The following is a 23,500-nucleotide window of genomic DNA, read 5'->3' on the forward strand; positions in this document are numbered from 1 at the left end:
TTCAAAAATACTATCACTGTTTTTTACATTCACAAATGGGCAAAATATGACATATTCTTACTTTAATTTTTATTCTCATACTAGTGAGACTGATGAATTTTGCATAAGTTTCCTAGCCACATGTATTTCTTTTCTTGTGAATGGTCCTTTGTTCAGGTTTCTATTGGCTTATTTGTCTTTATAATTTTTTTGAAAGAACTCTGTATAAAATGAATAATAAACCATTACTGTATGTTATGCATGTTATAGGTATCTTCTCCTAGTTATCTTCTCATTTTGCTTATCATAGCCTTTCAGTATAGAAGTTTAAAAATATATATATAATAAAATTAGTTTTTTCTTTGTTTTTTTCTAAGTCCTTTTATCGCTTTTTTTAAAGTTTGATATCTGCTGAGACAGATCCCAGTTAATTATGATTCAATTTCAAAGATCTATTTGAGATTCTTGAACATTTTCTTGTTCTGTATAAACTAACGTATCGCTTTTTCTATATCCTTCAACCCTTTGTCATTTGTTTGTTTTGTAGGAGAATCCCTCATTTTGATCTTCAAGTTCATTATTCAGTTTTCAACTATTCTGATTTATTAGGTGTATGGTAATTATGTTTTTAATTTCCAAGAATTCTGCTCATTTATTTTTCAGAGAAGCTAGTTGCTTTTATCATAGATAATATATTTTAATATTTATGATATTTTTAAAAAATGTCTATGTATATAATATACACTTTTTTTTCTTGCTTCTTCTGTTAACTTCTGTTTTCTTAGTGGTTACTTTTGTTTCTTGACTCAGTGACTGTTTTTTTCATGCTGTAGTTCCTCAAATGTTTAGTGTTTCATGCATGTTTGCTCATATTTGTATCTGAGGACCTTGATTGAAAAGTATTGATAGTGACATCTTATTTACTTAGCACAAATGAGAATTCCTATTGACCTAGCAGCAAATACAGGCTCTAATAACAGGAGCCTTAGTTCCAGGGACTGGACAAGACAAGAGAGACCCATAACTAGATGGGCTTCTGATTAAAGATAGTTCATAACCTCTTGTCTTGGCACAGAAGACCATAAGTTACCAAAGGTGCTTCTCCAAATTCCCACTTTATAAAGCTATACTTACAGCTTAATCCTAGAAGCAAACATTGAAATTGGCTGCTCCAAGAGCAGAGGATTGGCATAACAGACACACACACACACAGATAAAAATTACCTCACCAACCACCCATACTCTACTACGTACAACCTTCATTACTATTCATCTGTGGTTAGTTGGGATTCTTCTGGAAAAATCACTGATTTTGGAGACTTTTTTATGTCTTTGGCTTATAGCAGAAACCTGCTAATTTTTTTATATTGGATGCATTCATATTTATCATTGTTATGTCCTCATGGTAGACTAGCACCTTATTATGATATCACCTTGTTTATCTCTAGTAATCCTTTTCCCTTAAACTTATTTTGGCTGATATCAGTACAGTGACACCAGTTTTCTTTGTTTAGTATTTACATGGTACATGGCACCTCATTGCTGTTGTAAGCACATATAACTTTTTAAAACCTAGCCTTAATAAATTGATCTTTTATTTTGGACTATTTTGTCCATTTATAGTTAATGGATATTGGGGTTTATATCCACCATTTTATTGTGTGTTTACTATTTGGCCCATTTGTTTTTGGCTTTTTTTGACCTTTGCTTTTTTGCATCCTCTTGGATTAATAAAGTGATTTTGTCATTCAATTTTTTCTATCACCTTATCAGTTTTACATTTTTAAACAAATGTTTAATGATTAGGAAATCATAATATTTGTAATGACTATTATGGCCTAATATAAAAGATGATTTTTTTACCTCTTCCATAGTAATGAGAGAACCTTAGAAAACTTTAACTTTACCCCTTTGTATTATTGTTGTCGTGCATTTTAATTCTGCATATATTTAAAATTCCCTAGATATAACCATCTACATTCAGTTATATTTGTCTACTTATTTATTTTTGTATTACTATGAATTTTTTTCTCCATTTCTCTATCTTCCTCTATGACATATTCCTTTGGCTTAAACAGCTTCCTTTAATATTCCCTTTAGTGCATCTTGCTGACAATGAATCGTCTTAATTTTTTTCTGGAAATGTTTTTATCTCCCCTTTATTTTTGAGGTACATTTTCTTTGGAGGTAGAATGTTAGGTTGATAGTAATTTTGAGCACTTTTAAGGTATTTTTTCATTGTCTTCTGGCTTACATCATTTCTACTGAGTAGTCACAAATTTTCTAATTGGGGTTCCTTTGAAGATTGTGTCTTTTCCCCCCCCACTGGTTGCTTTTTTTTTTATACTTTAACATTTTTACTAGCATCTGTATTCACAAATTTAGTTGCCTTTTTATTTAATAGTTCTTTTTTTAATTTAATTTACTTTTTTAAATTTACATTCAAATTAGTTATCATATAGTGCAACAATGATTTCAGGAGTAGATTCCTTAATTCCCCTTACCCATTTAGCCCATCCCCCTTCCCACAACCCCTCCAGTAACACCTGTCAGAAACGCTAACATTAACAACTCCCGTTGCTTTTAATATTTATTTATTTGTCTCTTTTAAAATCAGTTTTTCTATGATGTGCCTTACTGGTTTTTTAAAATACTTATTTTGTTTGTAGTTTGCTGAGCATTTTGAATTTGAGAATTAATGTTTTTCTTCAGGTTCGAGTGTTTTTTGCCACTATCTCTTCAAATATTCTTTTCCAATTCTTTACTCTCTTTCTGGTGTATCCACTACATATATGTTATACTGTTTCTCTTTTGCTCTACTCTTGCCCTCTTCACATTCTTTTATCTCCCTGTGCTTCCTTTTGGATCTTTTCAGTTGTCTTCAGGTTCACTAATTTTGTACACAACTCTGTCCAGTTTGGTGTTATATGCATTAATTTAAATTTTACTTTAATATAGAACACTTTTTATTTCTGGAATCCCCATCTAATTCTTTGTGCAGATTTTTGGGTGTATTTTCAACTGTGATGAAGGGTGAGAACTTCTTGTGCATGACAATTGCCATCTAAATTAGAGGCAGTGGAAGGCTAGCATGGGTTTTAGTCCATCTTCCTATGTTCCAGTTGATTCTTTTGGATTCCAGTTTATTCTCACTGTCCTGAATTGCATATCTTTTTCCCCCCAAAATGTTTAACGTTTTAGACAGGAAGCTCCAGTACAAAACGAAGACATCCATCATACAATGAATTTTTAACCAGCTGTGTAAAGATACAAGTCACAGTTGTGTAAAGACAAATCCCTATAATGAACCATATATATACACACACACACACACACACACACACACACACACACACATATGTTCATATATATACACATATATGTTCATATATAGGCACATATATATTGCAATGTTTATATGTATATAGAATGTAAATATGACTGACTCAAATTCTAAGTACCTGATAAAAACTCTAACACGTCATCGTTGATTTTCATATCAACCAGTTTTTGATAGTCTGTATCTTATAACACTAATGCCTGTATCACCTATGAATCTCTTTCTGTTGCCTATTTTTTTCCTCTTGGTTTTTAGACACATGACCCTGTCTCTTGTCATGCCTATAACGATTTTAATAAATGAAACACACTGAATGTAAATATCAAAGAAACCCCAGATATTATGACCTTGCATCAAAAAAGGATTATCCTTTACTCTGCTAGGGGGGTAGAGTTAAAAGCTATCTTAAGTCGTTTAGAAAGGGCCAGTTTTAGGCTGGATTGAAGTTTTTATTAAATTAAATTAGATTAAACTAAAACTGAGTTTATATCTGGTTTCCCTGTCTCTAGTCCAGAGGCTTCCATTGCTTCCAATGAAGAGCTTGCTCTATTCACTAGATCCATTTACCATAGCTGGTCTTTGTCATCTCAGCATCCGGAGACTACAGAATTTTCCACTTCGCAGAGTTTGTAGCTTAGTTCTTAAGCCTCCTATTTTGTACACCTTCAGAATTTGGCACATTATTTTGAGGGAGAGAGGATCAGTTCTCTCTTGAAGCTCCTCGAGTATCCAATTTTATAACTCCATCTCATCTAAGATGAGAATGTCTATTGGTTTCTGTATCCTCAACAATGGCCCTCTGCCCAGTGAAAACCCATAAACCCATTTTCCCAGTCTACTCAGGCAAGAATCAGCACAAGCTTCCAGGGATAGTGCAGCTGAAGATTATTATTACACCTTTCTAAGAGTCTCCCCTTGCCATGCTTTTAACCTCTCCAGACTTCATTATTTCTGCAGCTGTGTATATCTTTAAACAGAGGATTTTTGTGTTTATTTTGCTTTTTTTAAATAACTCTTCTCAGTAGATGACTTGGTCTACCAAAAACTACCTTTAGCTATGTGAAAGAGAAATTCCTGTCAATCTATTCTTCTCTTCTTTATGTCTTCCCAAATTCCTATCAGTATATTGCTCTATTAGGACATCTGGTTTTCTTGTCTTATGGCTTTTATAATGGTTTGTAATAAAGTCGTATCGGTAGTAATTTCAGAAGGAAGACGGGTTTACATGTGCCTTCAGTAAGCCATCTTGAACTAGAAGTCCCGTAACATTTTGAACTTTCTGCCCTATATTATAGTTATTTGATTACATCTATCTCTATTAAGATATTATAAATTTCTTAAAGGTAAAGACATATATTATTCATGTTCATACTTGGCATAATAGCATGTGTAATCACAGATAGTAGATGCTCATCATTTACTTCTTAAATAAATCATGAAATAAGTGAATAAATGACCTCTTGATGTTCATGGTCTGCCTTTATTGGTATCTTTCACATTATGAACTGTATTGCCTTTAAAAATATTTTAAAAATTATATATAATATTAGAAGCAAATATTTTGTTTCTTTACAGAGCCTGGTATAGTCTATGCCCTTAAACAAAACTTAGACAATAATAAAAACAATTTTTTCTCCAGCTTCTGGGATTTCTCAAAGAGAATTCTTTAAATATGAAGAACTTTAATCACCTAGTCCCTTTAGATTTTATAGTAGTTCAAAAAATATACTTTTTAAATTCCTGATATATATGTCAGTTCTCTCCTAACACTTCTTTCCCTTTAGAAAAGAAAAAAAAATCACATGAAAAGGGAAATTGAAGAGAAATGTTACCTAACACATAAAAAGTCACACTTTTCAAAGATTATATTTCCATTTCTACATAATGTACTCTCATTATGAAATCATCAGTGCATTTTTTAGTCATAAACAAGACACTGAAAAGAAAATGAATAGCACTGGAAATGGCTTTCTGGAAAGTGACATCTATTCCAACAACCTCAGAAAAAAAATGAACCTTCTGAAATATTAATTGATCATAATGAGGAGGCCAAACTTTAGATAAACAGAGGAGCCGGGGAATATTTCCCACAGGCTCGCAGCTTGTTGTTAAGGCACCTATGAACACTGGCTTTGAATTTAAATTTAAAAGTAAATAAAAATAGATCAGACTATCAGACTGTCAACTTAAAAACTTCAATTGGGAATGCCATGCTTCTGTTCCTTTGCAATTTAAACACAGAGTAGGAAGAAACATAATTGTGCTAGAAAATAAAATTGCCATGATTCCTGGCCATCAGAAAGGCCTTTCAAAAAGAACCGCCTCTGCTTTCTTCCCTAACTTAGAAATGAGTTACAGATATAGGTCATCCCAGGAGCCAATGAACAAATGCCCAGTTATTTTGGCAGTATTCCAACTCTGTCAAGAGAACCTTAATCTAATGTCTTCTTCATAACAGGTACAGGAGACAGGGCCACTACCTACAAAGTTCCAATCCCAGTTAGTCTTCATATTCTAGAATTCTCCTTTGACATTACACCTGAGTATTTCATTTTCCATTGGACCACTATTTATATAACTTGTTTGCAAGGAACCAAACAATTTATTCAGCCCACTTCCTTCAAACACCAGACTTTCATTACCAGAGGTTTCTGGACAGCTTTCCAGAAAGGGCCTAATATGCAATGGAGTCAAATATGGAAGACCGTCGAATTCCAAGCTCAAGAGTAAATGCCAAAAACAGTGACAGGTTCTGTATCTGTGCAGTGCTTCAGAGTATCCAGAAAGAGAGGCCTAACATTTCTTCATCTTCACCTACATTATGTTCTGAAGTTGCTGCCACTGTATTTGGAACAGCATAAACTTAGAGCAGCAAAGGCTCACCTTAGCCCTTCCTTTGTGTGTCTTTCCATAATAGAGCTTCCCTTTTTCTCCAGCATGTAACCTGTCCCTGTGGTTCACAATCTTCCCCACTTTTCTCAGGGGATTAGTGGGCACACAACATCCTTTCCCAGCAGTGTTTATCAAGCAGTGAACTCTAGAACCAAACCTATTTAGGATCTGGTCTTAGAAACCTAAATACCTGTGGATACAACTTCAGGTAGTTTCATACCTAGAGAGTGGGCTGTAGCCCTTTCCAAATATTCATGCATGAAGCTCATTAGTAATTTTCCTCTCTTAGTAACTGAAGATAAATCCTTTAATTTGAAGTGGCCTTAACACTAATGAGCCATGTCATTATTCTGGAATCCTTTAAGTTGTTTTTTTCCCCCATTGTCTAAGTGAGGTAGAAATTAAAGACAGCCCCCATTAGCTCTCTATATTTTCTGAAGCATCTGCTCCTACTTACAAATTGATCCATCCTAGATATTTATTTGTCTGTAAATGTCATGGAGTCAACACTTCGCTTTAGACACTTTTTCCCCCAATCACAAAATTTCTTTTAAAAGTTCCGTCAATAACATCATTTGCAATTTAAATGCTTTAAAAATATGATCCTTCCTGCTGTGTTTTTGAATACTTCCTTCATATTTAATTGCTATAGACACTTTAGTTCCTAATTAAACTTTATTGTTTATGATGTTGCAGTCATTAATAGACATGATGGGGGGGCGGGGAAATGGCTAGTTCTAGTAAATTCTCTGGCTGCTAATTCTAGTCTGAACCTTAATACTTTCCAAAGCAACAATGAACTCACAGGGCTGAGAGGAGGATGGGTAGAAAGTGAGACACAAAGCAAGTACATAGTTCATGTTTTTGAGGATTTACTAGACATTCTGGAAGACAAGCTTGAATTGGACTTGAATTGAATTGGACTTCCTGATTTGTAGGGGAGATTAGCTTAGAAATAGCATCTCAAACACTTGAAAGACGAATATCCTCATTTTTTAAGGCTCCTTTCTCCAGCACATCCCTAGGTTTTGCACTGGTGACAGAGAGGAGCATATATTGCACACACAATGCTTGCCTCATCCTCAGAGCCTTAAATGACTTTTATTGTGAGAGAATGGAGACACTTGATGAATCTGATGGGTTTTGGTCATGGAAAGATTTGCTATGAACCATTGCACCAAGGTTGAAATGCCCAAGAGGCTGACAAGCTTATTGCCCATTTCGGAGATTAAATAGTTTTGGAAAAATTTTCTCCCCTGGCAGTTGTAATTGTGTCTGTGAAATAAGTGTTCATTCTGCTTGAGCACCGTGGTTTAAATGCTTGCTTCTATATTTTCCCCCAGTGGATTGATTCTAAAAAGGTCTGTTCAGATTTCCCTGTACCAATGCAAATTAACCCATGAACTCGATAACACATCCTCCTAACCCCCCACATCCTTGCCATGTCCCATGCTAATGGGTAATCAGAGACACTGCCAAGTCCCTTTATCATGGATTATCTTTGAAGCTGTTCGAAGGCAGGGAAAGGGGCTGAAAAATCTTCCAGGTTAATGATGTGGGTATAGGAAGTGGACAAAAGGTGCTATCAGTAACCTTGGAAGTCTTCAGCTGCCAGAGGAGCACTCATGAGTAAATAAAGTGGTCTTTATTTACTGGGACTTCCAAAGCATGTGGGAGGCCCTCAATTTCCCCCAAATAAAATAAGGTGAGGGTAGCATCTCAAGAAGACGGAAGAGTGTACAAGCATAAAAAAAACACAGGTTCATCATAGACAAATCATCTAACTATTCCCTGACTTTGCCCGGGGTCAACATTGCATATTATTCTACTAACTGTTGGAAAGTATCTGACCTTTTGAGTGATTTGGAATGTTTCTGTTTCCAGCCTGGGTGGATAAAGATCATTCTGTTTTAACACAGACCACAACATATTCCTCTTCCACAGACAATCAACACCTAGAATTCTTAGGTGTACCATTTTAAAGAAGCCTCAAAATCATACCTCAAAATTGAGTGTGAGAATATTCAAGAAACCTGGAGGCGGTTAATAATATTTATTTCTGAGCATTCACTGTATCCCTGGGACTGTGCTAAGTCTGTGAGTGATTATTGTATTTAATCCTATAACAATTCTGTAAAGTAGTTTCTAGTACTATCCTGTGGAAACTGATCCTCAGAGAGATTAAGCAACTTGTCTGAGGGCACAGAGTTAGTAATTAGTTCAAACAATTTGAACCCAGGTATTCCCGATCCGAGAATGTGAGCTCAGATTATAAACCTATTGTGCCTTTCCTTTAATCCTCAGTACCTTGAGAAAGGAGGATGAGCTGATGCCAGAAATAAGACGACTTTACTAATTAGAAATGTCTACTATATGAGGACCTGGATGGGGCGGGTCTGGTTTTTGTACCATTGTTTTCATCGAGATGGCTTCTCACTAACTTCGAAAGTATTTTTTGTGGTTCCAGAACATCCTAGGGTGGTGTTTTTACCCCTATTACCTTGTTCAGGTACCTTTCTGTCTCTACTTTTATGAACTGTCAGTGCTGACCAGCATCCATGCCTGAGAGGAAGTGGGTGTAGTTCCAATATATGAGTGAAATGTTCAGATGACTGTTGGGATTAGCTCAGCATCACATCCAAACCTGGAACCAGTTGTTAACTGAGTGACAAAACAACATGAAAGAATCTATGCTGAATATGGCCTGAGTCATACTAGATGTTGACATTAGGCGGATCCTTTTTTGAGAAAAGCAGAAATTAGAATGGACAACAGAACTTGGAATATAAGTATTAAAAGGTCATGAAAATTTACAGTTAAAGGCACATCTTATTCAAAGGAAATGAATAAGGTCAAATAAGGTCAAATAAGATAAGGTCAAATGATTGGTGTATAAGCATTTGAACTTGAAGAAGCAGGTTGATGGCTGTTTTCTTAGATTTTAACGAACCAGAGGTGAGTAATTATTATATGGATTTTTGTATGTTGTTAGTTCATGTGTCAAGGGCAAACATCTACAAAATCAGAGGATGTTCCTTTTACTTTCACTGCCTACAAGTTTCTGTCATTCTTGGCTGCGTGTGTTTCCTTGCTTGGTTTATCCAATTCTTTTCCTCCTTCCCTAGTCCACCAAGTATTTAGATAGCAGAAGGTAGGGAGATCAGAGGCAGGTGCAGAAACCTTCCCTGTCTCACTTGGATTTTGTAGGGCTTAATGAACTAACATATTCTAAAGTGATTTTAAAAGGTGAAGTGCTATATAAGTGTCAAGCATGATTAAGTAGCAGCCAAGTTATTAGGCACCTGAATATTATGCATCTTTTCTGAATTTTAGAAAAATGGATGTGCATATGCATTTTCAAAGGCACTATTATTTAAATGATCTTCAGGCACTCAAATAAAAGTCTAGCCCAATTCTAATTATCTCTACTTTTCTCATACCAGTCATGTAGACCTTCAGAGTGGCATACTTACGCAACTCTGAGTAAGACAGATACAATTACCAATCTTGTGGAGTTTTCAGTGCAGCAGAGGAAAAACACACAGGATAATGCAAAATGGTAGTTGCCTTTCAACCTACACCTCATACTTCTAGCACAGGAGTTATTGAGGCCTAGTGTTTGGGAGTGTGAACTCTGGCCCAGACTCCCTGGGTCCAAACCCTCACTCCACTGCTAGCTAACTGACTTTGGGAAGCTGCTTTACCTCTCTTTGCATTAGTTTATTTATGTAAAAACTGAAACAATAATAGTACCTATTTCATAGATATAAGGTGCTTGGAAAAGCAGTTCCAAACATGCAACAATTGCTTCTTCTTTTTTAATCTTTTTCGATGTTTATTTATTTTTGAGAGAGAGAGAGCAGAGCAGAGCATGAGACACAGAATCCGAAGCAGGCTCCAGGCTCTGAGCTGTCAGCACAGCGCCTGATGTGGGGCTTGAACTCACAAGCAGAGAGATCATGACCTGAGCCGAAGTCGGACCCTTAACCAACTGAGCCACCCAGATGCCCCAGCTGGGGCCCAACTTCTTAAATGTTGGCTATTATCATTTTAATTGTCATTAATATGACTCAAGCAGTTTCCACCCTTGGATAGAGAAATAATAAATAGAATTGGTGGTTATTTTCCCAGGACTCATATGACATTTGGCAGCTTACAAGGCCATTTACTTATAATATTAACCAATGGTTGTTCGGCAGTTGCTGTTTGCCTGGATCCTCACAACTTGGTGAGTTAGCTTAGCAGAGTGGTAGCTTTTATTTTTGCCTTATCTGTTCAGCGGGATTTGAAACCCCTTGTAATAATTCACTCTAGCCACTACCTTTTACCCCACGTACAAAATGGGGATGACCCCGTGCCTGGTCAGTCACAGACTTCTCATCCTGAGGGAAGCATTTGAACGAGCATGGCTGATCTGAGGCCTCCCTTGGAATACAGGAGACAGATTTGATTTGAACTTGAAGAAAAAAACAGCTTTGCTTCTGGGTTCATGATTCTAGAAGAATGTGAAATTAGGGTTACAAGTGGCCAAGTTCATTCAAGCGAAGAAGATATGGCTGCAATACGAGAGAATGAAGCCAAGCAGAGCAGGGCTGAGCTGTGAGATTGAGGAGGAAGGGAAGTTCCGGTGGCTCTGAGTCTCGATTGTAGCATTTGAGGCCCAGATCCCCATCCTTTGGTTTGGTCAGATAACCCAATATTCCTCTCAGCCATATAAGCTACAAAAAACTTGTTCTGTGTGTTCTCTTAAAATAATTTGAATTGGTTCGTCTTTTGTGACTTAAAGGATTCTCCTAAGACAAATACTATAATCCACCCATTTTATGGGTAAGGGAATTGAGGCTCAGAGAGGTTAGGTGTCTTGCTCATGAAAATCACAATACCAGTGGTTTTCAGAGCCAGAACTTCATGTCCTATTGAATGACCCCAAATGCTATATGCTGGTAAAGACAGCAAGGCCTCGCGAGGATCTTGGAGAGGAAGCTGGTTATTAATGAAAGGGGCAGAGAAATTTCAAGGCACCGTCCGATCATGGCTATCCACATAGGTAATTCATTCACTGGTTCATCAAACACTTGCTCAGTCACTAACAAACAACCTAAGACAAGCTGTCTAGATAGAGGACATGAGTGATCGCAGGTACCCCTGGCTCTCCTGGGTACCTGTCTGCTCTCAGCTACTGCTGGCCCGACAAGGGGTGAGAAGCCACAGAGCCAGCCTACCCGTGTTTTCCAAGTTGCTATTCCGGTGAATGTGATGTATGTGGTACATGTCCAACACTTGGGCCTCTCAGAAAATTGATTATGGATCTTGCCTCTTCCTTAAAAAGCAGGCTTTTTTTTTATTTAGCAGGCTTTTATTAGCGTGTGTAAATACGGAATAACTTCTGAATGCAAATATGGATGACATTTTATTTTTCTGACATGTTTGGAAGCAGCCTGGGGCAGGGTGGCAGTGAATCAGTAAACCTCATGGGTACACTGCACTGGGAATTCATCAAATGTGCACACAACTAATGGGCTGATGCCATATGTTCCATAATAGCATGTTTGCTAACATGGGACTGGGCTGCCCGATTGTATGACAAAGCTGCCATGTCAGTTTCTTGATGTATAGAAACAGGCTCTGCTAGCCAGATGTAGAAATCTAGCAAGGTCATTTGAGGAGTAATTTCCATTTTGTGTGCTTCTTTTCCCCCTCATTGACTGTAAGAGAATGTGATGTGCCTCATTACAATGTGATTCCAGGTGCATAACACAATAATGACCTTTATGCCAAAGACTGAAGTTCATGTAATTGATAAGATAGACTCCCATTTGGTGATGTTGGAAACCATTAGCCAGAGGCAGAAACTGTGTTAACTTCTTGACATAGGAGGTCACAGGTCAAGGTCAAGACCCAGGCTGCAGCCGTTTCTGGACTCAGAAAAAAGAGGAGAGCAGTGCTGCCTGGCAGCCTCTGTGAGAGGTAGAGATGTCCCAGAGCCTGTGGAAAGTGAAGGGAAGACTTAGGGATCAAGATGGGAACTGAAGAAGGAGCAGCAGATCTCCATGGAGATGCGCCTGGGTGGTGGGCTTGCCCATGCGGGAGTGCTGTGATAGCCATCCCCTCCCTTTCTCCTTTCAGGTCCTTACTGATTTCCTCTGCTTTGCATCTGACCCAAAATTATAGTGTCTCTATAGAAGCATTGCTTCTTTTTCTCTCCTGAATCCAAGATTGGTGGTGCTCAAGTGGGAAATTAAAGATTTGTTACGGAGTCTTTAGAATAACTTGGGAAAGTTAGGATTCCATTTTCCCTCACCCAGGGAACCGGTTTCCTGCCAAAGTCATGTGTGGCTTCTGCCCTTTATTGAAAATAGCCGAACAAATCAAGTCCTTCACTGGGTGATTCTGGCTATTGCATCAGCTGTCATTTTGTTAAACACACATTTACAAATACATTTGTTCTTTATTGTTTTTTGTAAGTTTATTTATTGAGAGAGAGAGAGGGAGAGAGAGAGAGCATAAGTCAGGGTGGGGCAGAGAGAGAGGGAGAGAGAGAGTACCCCAAGCGAGCTCATGACCTGAGCCAAAGTCAAGAGTTGGATGTTTAACTGACTGAGCCGCCCAGGCGCCCCTCCAAATGCATTTGAATACCCAAAGCTGCTCCGGACCTCAGGCCCCTTCCCAACTGTGTGCAGCTTTATCGGAGTCACTCATGGCCAGCTTCTGCTCTTGCTCTTTTTCCTGTTTCACTCTGAGGGAGGACACGATGTCTCATATCTTCACAAACTACAGGAGCCCAAACCTAATGTAAAAAACCAAGCAATGAAAAGGGAAAGTAAAAAGTCACATGTTATCTGAAATCTGGAGCTTAAAAAATAAAGAAGTAATAAAGAACCAGAATGAGAATGCATTCGGTCAGAGGGAAAGAGAGAGAAGTGGGAATTTGGGGGCGTTAAGCAAAGGAAACGAAACAGCTAAAATGATCAATAAAATGGCTTGTTTGTTCGTTTGTTTGTTTACATCTCTGGAGTTATAAGCATCTCAGCCTGACCATGAGTTAATAGTTTTTTAGGAGGGGCCTATCGTGTGTGTTTATTGATGTTTGATTTCCAGAGCTTCTAGCTCAATCGGGGACAAAGGCTCTATGTTATTCTAATGCTCATAGATGTATAATGCCTTTTTAAAATATTGCCAAGTCTGCTGTCATTTCAGGACCCCAGAGACTCTGCCTATTAGGATGGCAGGCGAGCGAAGAAATGAGTTGGGCAGAGAGGTGGCGGGGGTTAATTTCATATTTGTCATGAGATCTTGCATGATTTCCCTAAAAGATATTTAATTTCCACTGGGCATAATAACTTGCAGCTGCCGGAATATGCTGTATACTAGTGGTGAGTTCTTGTCTTTGGAGATTTATGCAAGTCGTTATTTAAAAATAGAGATCCGGGAGTTACAGCTGGCTAATTAATCTACCACTAAGGAAAGCTAAGCAAGTGACCCACTTAACTGTTTCCAGGAACCACGTCTTCGCTGAAGCGAACTTTCACAAATGTCTTAACACAGAGAACCAAACTGATACAACCCTGTCACATTTTATGATCTTCGCACAGCATAGGTGTCTGTTGTTCGTCTCCCTTTCTTTCCCAGGGACACCACTCATCCGTACACAACTTGAATTCCCATATGCTTCACCGCCTGTGTCCTTTATCCCGAGGATGGACGCCAAGGCTCTCCTTCCTTAGTGTCTTCTTTCTCTGGATCAGTCACCTACTCAGGCAACACCCTCAGTGCCTGTCTCTTACCACAGCAGCTCCAGGCCTCTGCCTGACTTCAGAGGGTTCCCGTAAGAGACACAAGCCTGTGTTTGCTCATAGTTCCTCTACTTTCTCCACATGCATGTTCCTCTCCTGGCGTAATGGTCTCTTTCCTTTCATACTGTCCCTTTACCCAGGTCACCTTTCCATTCCTCTCTCAGCGTGAATATGGTCTGTACATCCTACAAAGCTGCACTCCATCTATCCCAGGCTATATTGAGTTTTCTCCTGAAACTTGACAACAGAGTTGATATAATTAGGCCATGACACATTTTTATCCTTTGGTCTGTGAGTGCCCTGATCTTATTTTTAAATCGATCAATTAATTACTGTATTATGTTTATTCCTCTTCCCCTCCTCTACATAGACAGGCATTCTGTTGTATTTTATGTGCATTTTTGATTGCATACATGTTTGCCAAATAATTATTATTGTTTGTATTTTGATTTACGCAAATGGTATATATTACATTTTATCCATTTCTTACTTTATGCACTATCTTTTAAAGTCTGTGTGTGTCTCTAACTCTGGGCTGTTTCATACTCCATGGTAGGCAACCTCTCCACTTTCTCCATGGTATACACACACAGGTCGCCCACTCTCTGGATCTCCCTTCTCTGAAATCCCTTGGTATTCATTTACCTTACAGCTTAACTATATGCTGTTTTTTTTTTTAATTTTCCTATGAGTGTTTCTTGCTTTCTTGTTGTCTTTTGTGTAACTCCTTAAAGATCAGGGACCACCTCTTGTACTCTTCCTTTCCCCACTACACCCATCCCTACCTCTGTAGATCTTCTTTGGACCTGGGTGCATAAATGGTGCTCAATAAATCCTTGTTTATTTAGTGAATTGAATAGTGTGACTCCATAAGGATAAGTTATTGTCTCTTCCTATTCATATCTCCAGTGTCTAAACTAGTGCCTGACACGTTGCAGGTGATCAAGAGATTTGTTTGAAGCAAATGGGTTCTTGTCTTTCACATGAAACAAAGGAATATGGAATCATGGGGTACACAGAGGTCAAGATAGTACACTCTAGTTTCTAATCTGCCACCAACTAAGTATACAACACCTGGCATGTCAGAGAACTTCTCTAGGTCCTGGTTAAACTGAATGATTTCACGGATCCTTGTTCGCTCTAACTTGCTAAGCTTCTGTGACTTCACTAACAATTTTTCAAGTAAGAGAGTCTTCAGTATGAAATCACCTGCAAGGAATACAGAATAGACATACTCAAGACAATAGAGCATGGAAGGGGTAGAGGTGAGAGAGCAATCTTATGAGTTCTGATCTTAGGCTCACAGAATGATTGGGAGGACAAAATTCTTGCCACCTGTAAAGTGATTAGAAAAGTATCTAACACATGGTGTGCCTATGTGGCTCAGTCGGTTAAGCGTCCAACTTCAGCTCAGGTATGATCTCACTGTTCTTGGGTTTGAGCCTTGCATTGGGCTCTGTGCTGACAGCTCAGAGCCTGGAGCCTGCTTTGGATTCTGTGTCTCCCTCCCTCTCTGCCCCTGCCTCTTCTCTCTCTCTCTCTCTCTCTCTCTCTCTCAAAAATACATAATCATTAAAAAAAGAAAAGTAACACAAAATAAGTGCTCTATAAATCTTTACTATTATTTTTATAAATTTAGGAAAATCTACTAGCCTTTGTTACAATCTTATGTCTGGCATTTGCAAATCTGGACTTCATGCTTATGTGCAAACAAAGCCCCAGAAATTCTAGTGTCATTGCTGAAATTAATAGTTTTCTTTTATAGGACAGTAATCACCAGACAACAATCTGATTTCTTTTAGGCCCAAACTGTTGTCTTTTTGGTAATGGCCAAGTTCTAATTTTCATGGCTTTTGTAAAATGAAGCAAAGGAGTATTATCCTTCAAGATCATGTAGCAGCCAATAAAGATGTTAGGACAAGAATTCTGAGTTTTGTGTTTGCTGTCTATCAAAAAAATAACTGTTTTTCTGTAGAGCAATCACTTGGAAATGGAAACAGAATATGAATGTGTTAATATCTTATGCAGATGTTATTTTTCCCCTTAGTAGGGAAGCAGTAACTAAATAATCTAATTTGCTTTCTCTTATCTTTAGGGAAGTGAATTCAAATATTGGACAAACCATTATTAAAATTCTGAGCAGCTTTTAATGCATGAGCTTGTTTTTTGCTATAAGGCTCCTTTTTCTCTAGGTCAAGAGGTAAAGCTATTTGTCTAAAAAAAAAATTAAATAGTATTGGTGATGGGCTACAGGTTTTATAACTTAACTATATTTGCTTCATGAGCAAAAATAGCATTTAATAACTATTTTATTCTACTGTTACTGGACAATAGAAGCCTTAAACAGCATTTCAGTTTGATGCTTTTACATAAAAACCCAATATGTGAATTTGTCTGTCATCTAAAGGTTAAAAAAAAATCAGGTAAAAATACAAAATGGAAACTGGGAACTGCAAATGAACTGGAAATCTTTAACCAAGGAAAGATTAAAATTTCTACTCAAAAAGTTGGAGAAACAGGTAAAATGACCCATTACAAACAACATAGGAAATAACTATGAATCATTGGTTTGAGAACTCAGAAACACTGGAATAAACTACGACTTACACGGTGAATGGGGAACTTCAAAAAACACTTTGTCTTTTTGGTTTTGTTTATTTTTGTTGTTGTTGGTGTTGGTGGTGATGGTTTTGGGTATTTCTGGATGCATAAACTTAATTTAGGAGGGTACCAAAAATTTGTATTACAGTAAAGATGAGCTGTGTTCTAATAATGTCTTTCTGTTTTCTCAGGTAGTTCTCAGCTAAAGCTGCCATTTATTTCCATATGCTGTAAAGTGAAATAAAATATACGTCTTGGGGGTGCCTGGGTGGTTCAGTTGGTTAAGCGTCTGACTTCAGCTCAGGTCATGATCTTATGGTTCGTGGGCTCAAGCCCCACATCCAACTCTGTGCTGACAGCTCAGAGCCTGCTTTATATCCTCTGTCTACCTCTCTATGTGCCCCTCCCCAGCTTTCTCTCTCTCTCTCTCTCTCTCTCTCAAAAATAAATAAACATTAAAAAAACCTTTTTTTTAAGATATAGATTTTGAATAGCCAGGATGGATTGCCATGAAAATTAAAGGAGATGTGTGGAAGGCAATCTGAAAAATCTAAAGTTCTATACACATATTTGTTTCTGCTGTTATCGTATTCAATAAAAATCAGAACAATGCCTATGATGTATCAGGAGCTACTTTAGGCACTGATGATTCAGAGAAATGATAATACTGATCTTTACTTTCAAGGATTTATGATTATATTGGGGAAATAGAGAATGTCAAATGTATTGTAAGTGCAATAAAAGAGACAAGCCAGGTGCTTAGGAACATAGAATGAGATCCCTGACTAAGTTTTTAGAGTTAGGGATGTCAGAGAAAGTTAAGGAGAGGAGAAGAAGGGAGTCCCAGGTGAAGATGGCATGACTGTAGCCTTGAGTTGAAAAATAGCACAGTATATTCCCAGTCAGTAAAAGGATCAGTATGACTAGAGCTTAAAATATCAAGCAGAAAATAGCAAAAGGTGAGTCTCAAGAGGCCAGATCATAGAAGGCCTGTATATTCGGTTAAAGGTTCAGGTTTTACCCTGTTGGTGATGGAAACCCGGTGAGGCCAAGGCATAACGTAGGCACTCGGGGGAGTACAGGAGGTTCATTCGAGGGTCAGGGAGAGCATGAGGAGGATATTGCTGTAGTCCGGGTGAAAGTCTGTGAGAGCAGGAACCTAGGCAGGGAGAATTGGATACAACAGAGAAGGCAAATCTGAAAGAGTAAAGAATGGCAATGTGTGGTGATTAATTTTGTGAGCACTGGTGAGGATGACCCTCAAGTTTATAATTTGACTGATTCGATGATTTGCAGTACAATTTATACACAGAATACTGAAGGAGAATCAGGTAGAGGGGATAAGATATATGTCCATTTTTTGGCCATGTTTATCTCAACATTTCTATAAGACATTTGATTGAAGGTGTCCAAGAGCCAATTGGATATATGGCCCTGACTTGTGAGCAACAGATCTGGGTAGGAAATTCAGATTTGTAAGTCATAAGCATAAAAGTAGTAGTTAAAACCCTCAGAAAAAAGGTAAAGACAGAAGCCTAAGAATGCCAGCATTGAAAAGTTGGGCCAATGAGAAAGCAAAGAAAGATACCAGGAGACAGTGAAATGGGGTCTGAGGTGACCCAGGGCAGTGTCATGTCACAGAGGCCAGAAGAGTAGAGGTTCAGGAAAGTGGTAAGATCCAAAGTGAAACCAAAGCAATGAAATCCAGTATAGGGACTTAAAACAAATCCTGTAAATTTAGAAAGCCATGACTTTAGGGGACCTTATTGGAGCAGTTTCACTACAAGGTGGCAGGAGAAACCTAACTGCAGTCAGTTGAGGAGTGAATCTGGGGCGAGTGAGCACAGTCTTTCTTTGCAGAGAATTTTGGATGGGAGGAAGTAGAGGGATAGGATGGCAGCTGGAGGAAATTCTGAATCAGGACCAGGTTATTTTAAGAGCAGAGTCGTTGAAGGAAGGGTGGAGGTTGAAGAGAATGAACCAATAGTGGGAAAAGGGAAGCCTACATGGTAAAAGAGAAAAAAAAATGATGTAGTGTGTTCCCAAGGAAAGTGGGAGAGGTGGCCCAGGCAGGGTGGGGTATCCATAGGAAAGGTTAGTCTTAAGCAGGAAGGACTTAAACTCTTAAGCCTCTGAGACTGGAAGGACAACTAGAAGGAAGAGAGAGGATGTGGGGGAGAAGGAGAGGCAGGTCATGCTTCAAGGATTTAGGACAGAGTTCAAAGCATTTAGTTACTCATTCCCCTGAGGACCCATACAATGCCTTAGCAGATAAAATACCCTTCAGAAGTCCCTCATAATCCTTTCAGGGTTGCTGTCTCACCAGCCATTGAAACATTCCCTCTGTACCCTTGGTTCTCATGCTGCTCCTCTCCCATCTCCATGCATGGGCTTTTCTCCAGTGGTGCTGGATACCCCCAACACACAGTGTTCCCCTTGGAATACCCATTGATTGTCCTCATTCAAATAAATTATAAACTATTTCATTCCAAGATATAAATATCTGACACCCAACTAGCTGGGCCAACCTTCCCAGGAGCATTTGCCCTTTAGATGGATATTCTGGCTGTCAGGGGCCTTGCCTTATTAGACCTCACCCCTCCATTCAACCTTTCTTCCCACACTTCATCAATATGCATACTCTGCTCTCGTCGCACTTGTCTTCACTTTTTCAAAAAGTGAAGCACATGGTATGGAAATCATATAGTTGGAATAACAGGACAGTGAAGATTTTCTGAGTCATCCCCATTGTCCTACCTGGCAGGGGAACACCTGTCACTCTGTACAGGCCGCTCTGTACAAAAGGGTGCTGCAGCTTCTGATACAGCATAATCCAATATACATTACCTCCATTCATTAGAAGATTTAACCTACAGATTAGGAGTACTCTTTACCCCTTAGTAGGGGTACTTCCCCTACTACTTAGCAGTAGTACTTCCTTAGTAGGAAGTTAGGAAAATTTGAATCAGCGCTGCTTTTTAAAAATCAAGCTTACTGCTGTTTGCTGGTTAGTGTTACAATCACAGAAGCAAAGACTAAGCCATTTTCTCCTTAAAAAAAATAGTGTTTTTCATTATGCCCAAACAATCTCCAAATGAATAGAAGAAAAAAATGCCCACAGGCGCTCTTGGGCTCAGCATCATACCCAGATGCCTTAACCCCAGATCTACTAGCTATGCACTGGTAATAAAATATCCCAGCGGCTCTGGTCTCTACTGAGTCTGGATCTAGAATGTACAACTTTATGATGAGGGGTACTGGTTTTAGAGTCAAACTGACTTGCTTCCTGACTTCACAACTCTGGGACATATCTCAGAGGGCTGTTGCGAGGATTGAGTGTGATCATGAATTTAAAGGGCTTAGCGTTCTTGCTAAGTACATAGTAAGTTCTCAATAAATGGAGGCTGCTGTTGAATTATTACTATTAACAATTCATGCTCTGATTTAAGAAACTGCCTGGCTTAACTGGCCTCAGGCAGAGGCTGGAACTGCTTTCTCACCCAGCTTCAGCTGTACGGCTGTAAAATGATGGGTTTCCTTTTTGGATATACCCACATGCTTACTTCTCTCTCATCACTGATGCCTACTGTCTGGAGTCATTAATGATTGGCCACTTAGGGTAATCGTTTCCCTGAGAACCAAATGTGCTTACATTCAGTGGCACCCACTGTAATGCAGTTACTTTTTTCCAATAATATTCATCTAGTAGATAGGCCCAGGATAAGTGAGGTCCATAATGATAAGCTACCTCCTCTTTGTTCATTTTGAAGAGACTCATTAGGGACAGTGGTCCTCAGCGTTAATGAAATGATAGCATCTAATTATAGAATTACAGTTATACACACAAGTGCCAGAATTAGGGGACTTGCCACCTAACAGGTAATGTCACTGCCTGCACCTTGCTCTTGTTCTTTAGGATGCCTCCACCTTGGTCCAGATCTCATCCTTTCCTTGGGCCTGTTTTGGGATTCAGCCATCTGCTGAATGCTGGTAAAAGCCTAAGCTATAAACAGCTTGCTTTTTGGTAGAACAACTCATGCCTGAGAAAGTTGATAATGATTTCAGAATTTCTTTTAATTGAGTTTTTAATTACAACACAGCAAATATCCCATTCATATGTAATTTTGACAAAGATGACAAGCAATTTCATATTCTTTGGAGATCATTTGACAAGTGTGGGAGCCTATATTAAATACCAACTGCCTTGTTTTTTGGACAGGAGTACCTGACAACCGCTTATTCAGGAAAGATCGGGAACTGGAGCATCTGGATCTCAATAAATTATTTGACAGAACAATCCAAGTGCTATAACACAAGCTGCTACTGGGAATGTAAATCTGATTGGCTGGCTTAGAATCTCGTTTTTCTAATTTATAGCCCACATATTATGAATTGGGATACTGTACAGCCAATGGGTGTTTGGACAGGTTTTACCATAAATAATTTTTTCTTTCTTTAGACTATCAGCACAACAGATAAAATATGCAAATAAGTTCTTCTGAAACACAAAGCTTAAACTTGAGATGGGTACCATGATTCTCTATTTTTTTCTCCTTTGGCATTCATTTAAGAGTTCCAGAGCTCCAGAACTACAATTAGACCAAAGAAACTGCTGCATGCCAAAGAGCAGAGAACCAGTCCAACAATGGCTGGTCCCTACCTACTAGCACCTCCCATAAGTTTTCAAAGGTCATTTGTATGGCCATTACAATATCCAGAGGTCCCAGATGAGGGATCTTTTTCAACCACAGAGCAGTAGTCCTCAAACTTTGAATTTTGGAGACCAGAAAAGAAATTCTTAATTGGAGCCCTACTAAGGTCACCTTTTTAGTTTACCAATTAAAGATGTGTAAATTGTTTTCCCTTTTCACTCATTTGTTAATTTGTGACTATCTATTGAGCACATACTATCTGCTGGTACTGTAAAAGTATGCCCTGGGAATGCAATGAAAAACAAAGCTAGATGTAATCTATACCCTCAAATACTTTATGGGCTTGGTGGGGGAGACAGTTATTGATAAATTATACTAAAAGTTGTAAAATTCACATTGAGATAGGGACTGTGAAGGAAATAAATAAAATGGTTCTCTTAGAGCACGTAACACATTAACTTTATATAGACAGAAAAGGTCAGGAAACCCTTCTTCTTTAAAACGTGCTGGGAGAGGGTTGCCTGGGTGGGTCAGTCAGTTGAGCATCTGACTCTTGATTTCAGCTCAGGTCATGAGCTCATGGTTTTTTGAGTTTGAGCCCCCACCCCCACCCCCCACCCCATGTGGGGCTCTGCACTGGCAGCATGGAGCCTGCTTGGAATTTTCTCTTTTTCCCTTTCTCTCTGCCCCTCCCCCCATTCATGCTGTCTCGGTCTCTCACAAAACAAATAAATAAACTTTAAAATTGTACTGGGAGGTTTGGAGGCATCTTTGAGCTTGCTAAGTAGACACCATGAGCAAAGCCTACCCTGTTGAGTTAAAAACATTTATGGACAAGAAATTATCATTGAAATTGAATTGTGGCAGACATTTCCAAGGAATATTGCAGGGGTTCAGTCCTTTTTTGAATCTTGTGATAGATGAATGTGTGCAGATGGCAACTGTGGGCAACAGCACAATATGAGAATGGTGGTAATATGAGGGAATAGTGTCATCATGTTAGAAGCCTTGTAATGAGTGTAAACAATGAGTGTGTTCACCAGAAGAAATCAGCTGCTTCTGAATATCCCCTCTCCATAGCACCTGTTTTACTACAATATAAAAATCAGGCCATGTGCATTTTCATATTGAACTTTTTTGTTAAATAAACTTTTGTAAGAGTAAAAAAAATAAAATAAAATAAACTTGTGCTTGGCTTCAGCAGGTCTCAGACTATACAGGGCCTTGTAGCCCATGATGAGGATTTTTAATTTTATGCCAAGAGTGATGGAAAGTAATTATTAAAGAATTTTAAGAGAGTCCTCTGAATGCCACTGGACAATGGATTGGAGGGCAGGAAGAGTGGAAGGAGTGAGATCAGGTGAAACAGAATGTTGGTGCTATAGATATGATTAGTGTGACAGCCATGTGATGGTGAGTCATTGGATTTGAGGGATATTTTGGAACTGGAACTGCTAAAACTCATTGATAGATGAGGGATGAGGGAAGGAAGAGAGAGGTATTGAGGATGACTGAATATTCCTGGCTTGAGCAACTTGCCATTTCCTATACCATTTACCGAGATAGAAGGACCAAGAGAGGAACACATAGAAGCAGAAAGGATCCCTTTTTGGGCTTGTTAAGTTTAAGGTGCCTATGAGATATCCAAAGCAGGCAGATATATGAATCAGAAGTTTGGAGACGTATTTTGCTGCTAGATACACATTTAGAAGTTGTCAGCATATCGATGGTATTAAAGTCATGGGAGTAGATAAGATTTCAGAGAAATGAACATTATGGAACTTAGAACATTCTGAGACTTGATACAGAAGGGAGAATCTTCAGAGTATCTTTCTATGAAAAGGACGGCATTTTAACACCCACAAAATAGGAAGAACATAATACCTGTTCTTTAAATTAAGGACATTCCATTGCATGAAATCCTCCCTCCATTGTCCTTACCATTCCTATTTTGCTTCAGATCAGTCAGAAGTTCGTCATGGAGCAGTCGTTGCAAACCACTGCCTTAGGGTTTCTGCGACTGCCTTGGGTGGGAAGGACCTCATTTTGGTAGAACTTCTTATCTCCACTCCCAGTTTCACTTGACCTCTTAGACTCTTCAGGCTTAAAAACACTTCTGGGGTTCGCATGCCTGCATGGCTCAGTCGGTTAAGCATCCCAGTTTGGCTCAGGTGATGATCTCACCACGTGTGAGTTCAAGCCCCACATTGGGCCCTATACTGACAGCTCAGAGCCTGGAGCCT

The 23,500-nt window shown here is 38.7% G+C and overlaps 1 protein-coding gene and 1 pseudogene across 2 annotated transcripts in view; both read left to right on the plus strand.

The window, feature by feature from the left end:
* The window catches only part of ST6GALNAC3 (ST6 N-acetylgalactosaminide alpha-2,6-sialyltransferase 3), a 526,758-nt gene that overhangs the window by 415,424 nt on the left and 87,834 nt on the right, over positions 1-23,500 (plus strand). The window lies entirely within an intron of this gene.
* On the plus strand, positions 22,051-22,271 carry LOC107179358 (annotated as a pseudogene).

This window comes from Panthera tigris, chromosome C1 (genome assembly GCF_018350195.1).
Source record: "Panthera tigris isolate Pti1 chromosome C1, P.tigris_Pti1_mat1.1, whole genome shotgun sequence".
NCBI classification, from domain to species: domain Eukaryota; kingdom Metazoa; phylum Chordata; class Mammalia; order Carnivora; family Felidae; genus Panthera; species Panthera tigris.